Below are 9,244 nucleotides of genomic sequence, written 5' to 3' on the forward strand. Positions count from 1 at the left end.
AGGTAAGTTTCGTTTTCTATTGTGGTTACATTTTTTTGTGTTAACTGTTTTTCCTATTGTAAATGTTATGGCTAGAGAAAACATATAGGGGCAGATTTATGAGGCATTTGCGCCACGTTTACGCCGCTGTTGCGTCACGCAAGGCGGCGTAAACGTGGCGCATCCCTACAAACGATTTACAACATGACGCATCTAGGCAGATGCGTCACGTTGTAAAGCCCTGCGCCGCTTGTGGGCGTTGCGGCGCAGGGTGGGCGTTCCCAAGCACAGTTATTGGCAAACAACAATCCCAACCAAAGGCCCTGCAAAGCATTATGGGACAAGATTAGCAGTGGCAGTGAATATTATAGTATCCAATATCAAAATAATTCTACAAAGAGCTGCAGTTCTACTGGTCGTCCCTAGATGTCCCTCACAAGTGAGATGCAAAGCATTGAAATTATTCTTACATCAAGCTGCAGTTCCACTGGTCGTCCCTAGATGTCCCTCACGAGTGAAATGCAAAACCCTTGAAACCCTTTCATCAAGCATTTGCATTTAACTCGTGAGGGACATCTAGGGACGACCAGTGGAACTGCAGTTCTTTGTAGAATTCTTTTGATATTGTATACTATATAATATTCACTTCCCACTGCTAATTTCATCCCATAATGCTTTGCAGGGCCTTTGGTTGGGTATTTTTTTTGCCAATAACTTTGTTTGGGTTTGTCTTAAGAGGATGGGACCACAACTAAATTGTTCAATAAGATGTGCTTTTTTATTTTCAAGGCATCTGTTTGGTACTCTCCCTAGGTTAGGGAGGATCCCAAAATCATCACATCTCCCACTGCTTGCTACTTTTTCAGTTTCACCATTGTGAAAGTACTATATGCACTTTAGCATATAAAGATAGAAACACTTAATTTCTTATATCTGGTCATGTACAGGAAGCTTTTTGCAATGATTTGGCTTGAGAAAGATCTGACCTTTAGAGCCCAAGCTAAAAAAACAGCCATATGCTTTGGACTTCTCAGGGCATGCAGAAAGGTGCTTCCCCAGCTCCCCTTCACTTCCCGAAAACTGCTGATCCAGGGCCTTATTCTGTAGCTGCCTGAATCCTCACTAACACCCCAACCAGATCATCAGCTAATCCAGCCTTAAAGCAGCTTCACTGGCTTCCAGTCAGAGAAAGGGTGGTCTTCAAGGCCTTCTGCCTGGCACATAAACTCATTCACAACAAAGGTCCACCCATTCTCAAAAACGTCATCACTCCCTACAAAGCCACCAGGTCACTCCGGTCTGATCACGAGAACCTCATCACCGTCCATAAAGTGAAAAGAGCCCGATCTGGAGGCTGCCGTTTCTCAGTAAACACAGCTAAACACTGGAACAGTCTTCCCCGGAAACTGAGAACCGAACCAAATCTCCTCCACTTTAGAAAAGCACTGAAAACTCTTCTAATTCCCTGATCCTCCCGTCCCTCCCGCTGCTACTCCCTCTTGACTACCAGGTTCTAGCGCCGGGATGCTCTTGGGTTACTGCGCGCTCTACAAAAACCTTAAAATAAATAAAACAAAAAATAAATAAATAAAATTTTAGCACAGTACAGACAAGTACACAGTGTCTTACGCAGCGTGTAGTGAATATTCTTAATGTAAATGTGTGAGTTATGGTTTTACCTAAAGTTTGTTATTGTTATGCTCCATCCTATATAGCGATAACCCACCCCAAAGACCTGACAGGAGAAGATGTAGCAGCGAGTGAAGTGAAAGGTACGTTTCTTTTTATGTATTGCGAAAATAGAATCCCATTGCAACTAACAATATTGATATTGTTTTTGCGATGCCTATATCACAAACAGGAGTAATAAAGACATAGCAACAAGAGAAGAGGAAGGAAAGATTTGGTTTTGAACGTTGGCTGTACTTTGAGTTTACTGTAATGTATTGACTATTTTATATCTATGTATTGTATATGTGCACCTCTTTGTACAGAGTTGAGAAGACAGGACAGCATGCGACCAGAAAGGTACGCTTTAATATTTAATGTTGCTTCTATTTTATGTATTTCATCATATTCTATTGTATGTGTCCAGTCTTTCATAAGGCTGTGACAACAGAGGACAGCATGCAACCAGAAAGGTATGCTTTGATATTGAATGGTTTCTGTAATTGATGTAGTTTATCTTTTTGTTTTATATATGTTTACCTGTTTCTTTACCGCTAGGAAGAAAGGATGGCATGCGAGCAGAAAGGTATGCTTCGATATTTAATGTTACCTCTACTTGATGTGTTCATTTCAGTGTATTATATATATTTGTATGAAAAAAACTATTATGTGCTATTAGTTTTTAATTGTTGTGCATTTTACAAGGCTTGGCATCTCTTTTGTACTGTTTGGTACTAACTGCTTGCAATTTAGGGACCTGTGAAAGATTATTTATTTTTCTGATGCCTTACTTTGCTGAACGGAGTGAAAGAAATGGAGCAGCAAGCTAATAGAAAGGTAAATAGCTAGTGTGTAATAGTTAGTGTACTTTTATGTGATCGTGGTTATATATTATTGTAACAATTTATGTACGTTACTATGAAGATCCATCCCTCTATCCCTCCCTTCCATCCCTCCCATCCCTCTCTTCCATCCCTTTATCCCTCCCTTCCATCCCTCCCTCCATCCTTCCCACCAGGGCTGGAACAGTGTGTTACCTTCCCTCCTTTCCCTTCCATGTGTTAGGTACATAGCTTCAGGGTTAGGTACATAGCTTCAGGCATAGGTACATAGCTTTAGGCTTAGGTATATAGCTTCATGGTTAGGTATATAGCTAAAGGGTTAGGTATAACCCTATACCCATCCCTCTATCCCTCACTCCCTCCCTTCCATCTCTCCCACCAGGGCTGGAACAGAGTGTTACCTTCCATCCTATCTCTTCCATCTCTCCATCCCTCTATCTTCTGTAAATTTTATAGCTAAAAGACTTTTTTTGCAAAAAAAATTTATACTTTGATATTTTGCGAATTTGTTTTGTTGTGTGTGGTATTACGTGTGTATAATTTACGTCACCATAATGTTATTTTATGTTATGAATTAATACCCCACCCCAAAGACCTGACCGGAGAAGATGTAGCAGCGAGTGAAGTGAAAGGTACGTTTCTTTTTATGTATTACGAAAATAGAATCCCATTGCAACTAACAATATTGATAGTGTTTTTGCGATGCCTATATCACAAACAGGAGTAATAAAGACATAGCACCAAGAGAAGAGGAAGGAAATATTTGGTTTTGAACGTTGGCTGTACTTTGAGTTTACTGTAATGTATTGACTATTTTATATCTCTGTATTGTATATGTGCACCTCTTTGTACAGAGTTGAGAAGACTGGACAGCATGCGACCAGAAAGGTACGCTTTAATATTTAATGTTGCTTCTATTTTATGTATTTCATCACATTCTAATGTATGTGTCAAGTCTTTCATAAGGCGGTGACAACAGAGGACAGCATGCAACCAGAAAGGTATGCTTCGATATTGATGTAGTTTATCTTTTTGTTTTATATATGTTTACCTGTTTCCTTACCGCTAGGAAGAGAGGATGGCATGGGACCAGAAAGGTATGCTTCGATATTTAATGTTACCTCTTGAATGTGGTTGTATATTATTGTAACAATTTATTTACGGTACTATGAAGATCCATCCCTCTATCGCTCTCTTCCATCCCTCCTATCTCTTCCATCCCTCCATCCCTCTATCTTCTGAATTGTTGGTGTGTGCATGCTTTCGTAGAGGTAGTAATTTCTCTAATTCTGGTTCTTGCAATTTACTGCAAGTTATACATTTGTCTATAAATGTAATGACTTGTGGTAACTTTGCTATTCCATATAATGGTGCATTTTCAATCCATAATAATGCGTGTATATGAGGTGAAACTCTTTGTCGGAATTCAACCCTGTAAAACAAGTCTTGTGATTTTCCAATAGGGTTTGTTTCGTCCATTATCACGCAATTAAATCATTTTCTTACTTGAAAGTCAAAATGCCTTGCACAGGTGATTGGATCTTCAAGTATTAATTTACATTTTGTTTCCCAGGACATTTCTTTAAATTGTTCTTCAGTGCAATCATGTAGATTTTGCACTCGTAATAATATATTAATTAAGTGTTGCCATTTAGTTTCTGCGGCAGATATAGTGAGGAAAAATGTTCGTATTCCAAGTTGCCTTATCATTGCAAAGAGATCTTTTTTGCAGTGCTCTCAATATGGTGGTGAACTGCAAATAGTTTTTAATATTTTGTACCCTTCATTATATTTAAAGATGCTTTCTAAGTTATGTTTTTTCTTTGGCAGTAATACATTCACCATTGTTGAAAAATGTCATTAAAGAAATATTTACTTTCCCTTGTATTTGTTTTAAGTGCAAATTTTTTAGTTTAAAGAAAATGTTTGTAATAGATTTGGACACTCTTCTATCATAGCTCCTTAATTCCCCTTGACATATTGTACTATCCCCTTCGACGCTGATGACGAGCTGGGCTCGTCATGAGGTAGCCTCCTCGCACGTTCATGACGAGCCCAGCTCGCCACGTAACATGCGTTTTTAAAAAACTCAGCGTACGGGCGGAATTCCGCCCGCACGCATGCGGCTATAATGTACAGTTACATGTCTATCATTATTATTAGGTCTTCGAGGGCCAACAAATATGGTTGGAAAAGCTAAAAATTCTGAATCTTAGTCTTCATATAAACCTCTAGGTGTGTTATGTTCAGCAGGTGCTAAACATAATACATTGGGACTAACGGTTGTGATCGTTTCATTTATTAATAAAGTACCTACATTTCCTGCTTGTATGTTGTCTGAAGAGCTTGTCGAATTATGATCTTCAGATGTTTCACTGCAATAGTTTATTTCTTGTGGTATATATTCCCAATCTGGATTAACAGTGACTCCATGGGGCATATTACCAAGCAATAGCGATAAATATCGCTATTGCTTGGTTAGAGACAAAAATTTACCGCTGAGCAGCGGCGATTTGTATCACAAATAAACCTTGGTATTACCAAGGTTTATCGCAAATGCGATAAAAATCGGCCGCAATGCATGAATATCGCTGAAAAGTCAGTGATATTCATGCATTTCAGAGCTAATGCTCTTAGCCATGTTATCCACCTCCCATTGGATAACATGGCTAAGAAATGCTCAGGGCAGGTGTTAGCTTTTGGAGATATTCGCGCTTAGCGCGAATATCTCCATAAGTTGGTAATAGGAGATAGCGATGTTAGCGACTGTTTCCAGTCGCTAACATCTTGGCACGTCCACTTTGCATGTCATTAGTGATAAATATCACTGACATGCAAAGTGGGGCCCAAGATGGTTGCTATCTCCTACTAGCTGTGGCTAACTGGTGTTAGCGACAGCTAGGTAATAGGGAGATAATTTTATCTCCGCTTTCTTGGCTTTTAAAGCCAAAAAAGCGGAAATGCTATAGTTAAAAGAATTCTTTGTCTTACATATTTCAAAATATTTTGGTATTTTAATATTTTGTGAATCTGTTTTTTTGTGTTTGGGATTACGCGTGTATGATTTACATACAAAAAAATGTTATGCTCTGTTTGTGATGCCCTATAACATGGATTGGATGTGATAAGACTGCGCCTTTAGGGATATAAAAGTTAAAAATGTATTATGTAGATTTCTTTGTGTTAACTAGGTTTGTATTGTAAATATTAGTGTTTGAAAAAATATTTGATGTAACTATTTATTAAAAATGTTTTTTTAGTTTGTTTCGAATGTGCTCTGTATTTTTTGTTAATGCGTTTGTGTAGTTGACGGTACCTGCTAATGTTTATGCTATTTTTTAAATCTTTTCTTTACTGCGTGGACGTCAGAAGACGGAACAGCAAGGTAAGTAATAATGTAATATTGTATTCTATTTTTGCATTACTTTGTGTTTATATTTTTCGTAAAATAAGTATTTGTGTTTAAATAGTTGTTTTGGCAACTATTTATTAATAATGCAGATATTACTATGTTGCAAATCTGCTGTGTAATGTTTCATAATGCGCACGTGTACTGTACAGGGATTTCCAATGTTTATGCTAATTTTGTGATACTCCACCTCCGTAACCGGTCGCGAGAAAGAAGGCACAGCGAGCGAAGCAAAAGGTAAGTTTCGTTTTCTTTTGTGGTTTCATCTTTTTGTGTAGATTTTATTATTTATGTAGCATTTTAGTGTGTTGCGAATCTGCTGGATAGTGTTTGATAATACACGTGTGTTATTTAGCATAACTATTAATGCTGATGTCATTGTTCTAATGCTTCTTTAGACAGACCGTAGCTGAAAAGAAGAGGGAGCAGCGAGGAAATAGAAAGGTAAGTTGCATTTTTTTACGTTGCCATTATATATGTATATTGTATGTGAAGTGACTTCTGTGGCTACCAAAATGGTAGTAAGTTTAGGATTTTGTCTTAAGTTGGTTCTGTGAATCGGGCCCAATACGTAAAAAAACCAAGACAACACATTTCTGTTCGTAATGTGCAAAGTGTTGCATATGCTTTGTTAAATTTGGGACTGCCACTGGGCTAGGGTTTCATGTGCAAAAATTGTCTTTTTGGTTTTAAAAGAATCCCTGCTAATCATTTAATTTTCAAGCACAAATCTTAAAATAGGGCATTATGCATCTAAATTCAGTGAAAAATCAGACTATGTATTAGTGCATGCCAAGTATTCACTGTCCTCCGTTCCCATTATTTGCAATCCTGCGCTGTGCAGTTTGTGGCTGCCGCAAGATTAAAAATAATATGCGAGGGTGCAGTCATGTAATGACCTTAAAGTTAAAAGTGGAGCCTAAGTTTGTCTGACACAGTAGAGTTTGGTCTATGTACAAAAAGTGCTAGATGTCTGCTGTCTTCTTTTTCAATGATTGTGGGTTTGCTCTTTGCAGTATAGGGTTGGGCAGACACAAGACTTGGGTCTGAGGTTGTAGTGTCGTGGACGTAATGAGGACAGACACTAAATTGACATTTGTATAGAGCTTTATTCAGGTGCTCCTTGCTCGTCCCTGTCCCTACTCTAACCGCCCCTTTCCTGTCTCCGCTCCTCCTCTTCCTCTGGCCCCCTAGCTCCGCCCACTCCCAACTACTAGAATGTATCACGATATTACATCTCCCCCCCCTTGTTAAAAAAATGAACTCAGCGTCCAACATATCTCTAGTTCCTCGATCAGCCACACGGGTCCACGGGTCGTTCATCTGAGCCATGTAGATGCATCTCCGTTTTCTTTGTGGGACTTTCTGTCACCTTGACGAGAGCATCCTTTACTTCAAGAGTGCTTCTCAGCAATTGCATAACGTCTCGTGTGATTTGCGTATGCTCAGATTCGTGGTGATTTTCAATCAGCTTCTGGGTGATCCACTCACCTTCAGTGTCTGAGGTGACTGCGAAAGGCTCAGCTTGGTATCGGCAGTCTGTCTGTCTTTGCGACTCTTGTTCTATTGACGCTCAATCTCTTTTCTGAGGGGATGTTGTTCTGGTTCTCTTCCGAGCACCCGCATGTCCGTTTGCTTCTGTTTGTCTTGTCCGGTTGAGGGCACCACGGCCCTCCTGTTCAGAGTCATGGGTGCCAGACAGTAATGTACGATTTGAAGAGATCGTCTTGGTATGGTTTGGGGACTCATGTACTGCCTCTGGTTGTCTCATCCACTCCCGCTCGGGACTGGTGAACCCTTGGAACATCTGGGCATATGTATGTTTCTCTCTCATCCGATGATGATCTGTCTCTATTGACACGTCGGGCTTTCCTTGCAGATTGACTGGCTGGTCCTTTTCCATCCGGTGTGTAATGTCCACTATATCTGTTTTCCTTTTGTAGGCCCTTTGAGTCAGCCTCGCTGACCCCATCCGGGGTGACGGTGTATTATTTATGTTTTGATATACCTGTGACTGACATGACAGATAGGCCCATATCCTTACTTCCTGCCCCCGCCAAAATGCTTGAGTCCCATCTGAATCTGCATCTGTCTGCCTTCCTGGACTCCTCTAGACTATGCCAATGCCCTTTACAACGGCATTCCGGCATACAGCCTCCGCAAACTTCAGCTTGTGCAGAACCAAGCAGCCCGGCTGGTGTATGGCCTTCCCCGGTTCCATCATTCTACACCTCTTTTGAAGGAACTACACTGGCTGCCTGTCCGGCAACGCTCACTTTTTAAGATGGGGTGCATGGTCTTTCAGGCACGACAGGGAACGGCCCCGGCCTTCATTTCATCACTTCTAACCAACTACGTTCCCGTCAGACAACTTCGTTCGTCGGATCGGTCCCTCCTACAAGTCCCTCGCTTCACCAGGAAAAAATGGGGAGGCTCTAATTTTTCCTTCCTAGCCCCGGTATTCTGGAACTCCCTGCCGGACCACCTCCGAAGCTCTAAACAATATTCTGTTTTTCGTAAGGACCTGAAAACCTTTCTGTTTGCTCAGGCCTTCCCACTCTAAATGGTCCATTTTTGTGTTATTGCAAGCCGTTAAAGCGCCAAGAAACCGTAATGGTGTACGATGCGCTATATAAGCTTTTTAAATTCAAATTCAAATTCCTCTGGGTTTTTAGATCACACCCAGCACGGGTTCAGGAAACTCCATAGTACGGAGTCTGCACTTACTATGGTTACCGATAACATCAGAATGAAGGTAGATCAGGGACAGACAACACTGCTGGTCTTACTCGATCTGACCGCAGCATTTGACACCCTATCTCCCTTGATTCTAACATCTCGTCTGAGGGAGATAGGAGTGGAGGGGTCAGCCCTGGACCTTCTGTCCTCTTTTTTAGATCTTAGAGAACAGAGGATCAAACTAGGAGAATACCTCTCTCCTCCTACATCACTGCAATGTGGGGTACCACAAGGGTCGTCCCTAAGCCTGACCCTATTTAACATTTATGTGGCCCCTCCTAGCGAGATTGGTAAAAGCCCAGGGAATGGAAGTAGTGTCATACGCAGATGACACCCAGATTATGGTGTCATTAACCCAGCCGGTCAGCACCTCCGCCTTCAACTTCAGGAGTTGTATGCAATCAGTCTCCGACTGGATGGTAGTCAACTCCTTGAAGCTGAATGGCGATAAGACAGAGGTGCTGATCTTTGGAAAGGACCAAGATGTGTGGTCAAGTGACTGGTGGCCGCAATCCCTAGGAACTTGCCCTGTTCCCTCCCACTCAGCTAGGAACCTAGGGGTCATGTTTGAAACTTCGCTGGCAATGACCCTTCAGGTTAACAGAAT

At 40.9% G+C, this 9,244-nt stretch overlaps 1 long non-coding RNA gene across 1 annotated transcript; it reads left to right on the plus strand.

The window, feature by feature from the left end:
* The first annotated feature begins 5,856 nt into the window (after nt 1-5,856).
* Nucleotides 5,857-6,343, plus strand: LOC144791885 (uncharacterized). Its single transcript, XR_013602490.1, has 3 exons — nt 5,857-5,874; nt 6,051-6,135; nt 6,297-6,343. It is a non-coding gene; the product is annotated as an uncharacterized LOC144791885 (long non-coding RNA).
* Nucleotides 6,344-9,244: the final 2,901 nt, after the last annotated feature.

This window comes from Lissotriton helveticus, chromosome 11, assembly GCF_964261635.1.
Source record: "Lissotriton helveticus chromosome 11, aLisHel1.1, whole genome shotgun sequence".
Taxonomy (NCBI): Eukaryota; Metazoa; Chordata; class Amphibia; order Caudata; family Salamandridae; genus Lissotriton; species Lissotriton helveticus.